The following is a 3,638-nucleotide window of genomic DNA, read 5'->3' as shown; positions in this document are numbered from 1 at the left end:
CTTCCCACCCTCAGAATCTATACGTTTGCAATTCATTAAATGTTATCAGTTAATTTACTAATGCGATGATAATGAAGACGATAATGATGATGATGATGATGATGATGATGATGATGATGATTATGATGATGATGATCATGATGATGATGATGATGATGATGATGATGGTGATGATGATGATCTCAGGAATGTTTACAGACGCCCAGACGTGTTACGCTCCTTTAATTTTGATCAAGATACTCAAAAATCACCCACTGCCTCCTCGCTGCCTGCCTGTCAGACCTTCCGCGGGCTGGAATGGATGCAGAATCTTCTTTAAAATATACGAAAAAAAGCCGCTTAGAAGAGTGAATGTTATCATGCTACCCAACACGGGAATCAAACCGGAGCTTTTAGCTTTATAAATGGTAGAGACTAACCATACATTCACAAGCAAAAAAAAAAAATTTAGTGGAGCATGCGGTGTTGCATCATAGCACTCTCTTGCAGTTTTCACTAAATGCCGCGTTTAATTATCAATCAAGGTAAATATTTTACAAAAGCAACGTATCCTACTGTTTTAACCCTTAAAACCTTGAATTCTTTTTTTTCACACATCCCTAGAATCCTAAATTAAAATCGAGATACTAGAAAAAAATCAGGATGGTAAGTTTCTTTATTTACTGCGTCTTTAATTGTTGTTAGATTTTACTGAAGTTTGAACATGTTATGTACACATGAATGCACATTCTGGACAAAAGGGGAAAAGTATAAAACTAAAACATTGGTTTTTAGGATGAAGCCCTGTAAGTAAAGTCTTGTGTATCACTGACTCCACTTCCGTCAAAGCCTCATTAGACCCAGACGTAGATCTAGCCTCTGGTAGATCTGATCTTGTGGTGATCCCCTGCCACTTCCGCTGTAGTCAAAAGCATCATCGATGTTAAGCGAAACATTGCAATCGTCTTCAACAGTCATCTTATTTGGTCGCTTTTAAGGACAAGAAAGCTAACCCAGATTTCGGGGAGTTCCAGAAATCTTGACCTACACCAAAAGTAAGCATTGTCCTACCTATAGGAGACGTTTGGTTTCATTGGTATGCATATTTGTTTGGTTATAGAGAAAACACCTCCTTGTCTTTTAAAGAAACTTAAGAAAGGTGCTAAAACTTTACCTTTTATTTTCTCAAAACAGTAATTTTCTCGATAGTCCCAATGTGCTTTAAAGCGACCATTTATCAATTATGCGACTGGGAGACCATCATTGGGGTCTGGTTCAAGGTAAAACATGTCACAAGTTTTGCGTCCTAAAAGGCCTGACAGCGAAAAGTCACTACTTTTTTCTTTAACTCCCAAAAATTCCAAACTTTCGGTGTAGAACTGCTCTAATGATACTATTATCGTATCGGTACTTTCTGCTCCCGACAAAGTCATATCTGGGGTTACATCCCCTGTTTCTAGCACTGGGAATTAAACGATAAAGTTGACCAGCGGTCACCAGCGGTATAGGAAAATACGGCGTCAGCTGTTACCAGCGGTATATAGGGGTTTACCCTATTTAAGCAGGTTACATTTTAAAATTAAGTTGGCACAGTTTAGAGGGGGAAATTAAAGAGATACATAAGAACACACCGCGTTGGGCGCGTGGTGCTACAGTGCAGCAATGCCAATAGGCAGAACATTGAAGGAACGTCTGGAAAATATTATTGTAAACCTGACCTCGGTGGACGTGGATTAATCTTTCTCATAACGGTTTATTCTTAAAGCCCATGAAGCATAACATTAACAATGGCTATTTTGACACAAAGAACTGACTTGATTATAGAACGTACGTCGATGCTTTGTCGAGGAAATATAGTACAAAAGTATTTTGTGGACACCAGTAGAGGAAGAAGTTTAGACTCTTGGTAAAAAGGAAAACAACAAGCATCGAAACACTTCCATTTTTATTATGATGCTATCATGGATAAAGAACCAAAGCCACATGTCTTAATAAAACATTGAGTTGTTTCCCTTCATCAATACAGTTTGCCACCCCTCCGTCCCCATCCACCTTCCCCATAAGAAATATAAAATCAAACTGATTAATGGGTTCAGTCCTGAAATAGAGTCACTTTTTTCAAAGATTGTATTAATGAAATATAAAACCGTGATTCAATTACAGAGTGTTTAATTGTTTAATATCCTCAATACCTGAAAACGTGACCATTCTGTTTATCCAGCACGGTCTATTATCCCAGTGCAGTCTAAGAAAAAAATTTTGTTGAAAGAGATATCAATATTAAGAGAAGATAATACTTAATCGTCCCTGTGAGACAATCTCCATGATAAAACACATGTGGACGGAATCCCGCCTGATACAACAGTTATTTCAGGAAATCCTACATGTAGTGCACGTTTCTTCACGCGTGGACTAATCACGTGACGCTGACAGGCCAGCAACTGCCGCCACAATATCAGGGCCAGATGACACAACAGAATAAATAATAATATGTTCAAAAAGGGTACGGAGAGTGTGGGATGGTGGTGAACTAAGTACCAGCTTTTATTTTTTCACAAAAGGAAAAAAAAATTATATTAGTTTACGAACAACGATGAGTATAAGAACATTATTATTAATATTTAATGAGCCTTTCAAGGAGTTCTTTGCAACGCAATAGCCCTTTTTTATAACTATGAGGCAGCGTAGTTGAATCAGGCTCTAGTCAATTTTTGGACAAGTAGAGTTTGTCTTTATTTGGATGAAAAAAATATCAATTTATCTTGAGTACAAGTCGAAATATTTGCGAATGAAAGAGGTGGTGGTCACCTGTTTTCAGAGGTAAAATAAGTGAGAAAATGGGCGCCAAAGATTAGTTATTTCCTTAGCTTAAGAGTCCGTGGTAACTGAAAATTTACATTTTTGTGCCTTTAATGAAAATTTTTCAGAAAAATCCACACGGAAATGAGTTCTTTAAAGGGAAAGAACGGTGTTGAGCCAAAAAACAAAAATTTGATAAAAATTCACATACCTGCGGAAAAATACAAGTTTCTTCATTTTGATTATTTTGATGAGAGCCTGATTCTGCCTCCCTGTCTCACAATTATTCTCTTCGGAAATGAAAAGTTCATTGTATTCAGACATTGTTTGTGGGTGTAATATTTGTTCAACATGGCGTCGACAGGTCGAATTCCATACATGCAAAGGAACAATTGTAAAACCCTAACAACCTTTCTCTATTTATCATGTTTATGGTATACAAATCAGCGTATGCATTGCTCGGTTTATTCAAATGCAAATTAATGTTTCTACGCCCCCCCCCCCCTCATCGAAGTGTTGATGATTTAGGAGATGATTTCTTTCCCTGCCTCTGAGGGCCACCCCGGGTTGAGAGGGATAAATCACCCAAGCAGTCAGACCAAGACACTCGATCAGAACTCTCCCCACCCATGAATCGACCTCCAGTCGCCTGCGTGCCTTGCCGCTCTACCTCAGACCGTGGTATATTATCTGTAAAGTTCTTGAATGTCATATCATCATCATCCAGTTCCAGATCTGCGGCAGACATCGGCGATCATGGTTCTCCATTCATTCCTTTGCTCGGATGTTCTTAAAAAAAGCTACGTTTCCCAGGTCTTTCCCTGTTACCCATTTGTTTAGGTTCCCTAAGTAGGTTACTC

Source organism: Aplysia californica, unplaced genomic scaffold, assembly GCF_000002075.1.
Source record: "Aplysia californica isolate F4 #8 unplaced genomic scaffold, AplCal3.0 scaffold00768, whole genome shotgun sequence".
In the NCBI taxonomy this organism is placed as follows: domain Eukaryota; kingdom Metazoa; phylum Mollusca; class Gastropoda; order Aplysiida; family Aplysiidae; genus Aplysia; species Aplysia californica.
The sequence above is the reverse complement of the archived record's forward strand: the minus strand, read 5'-3'. Positions refer to the sequence as shown.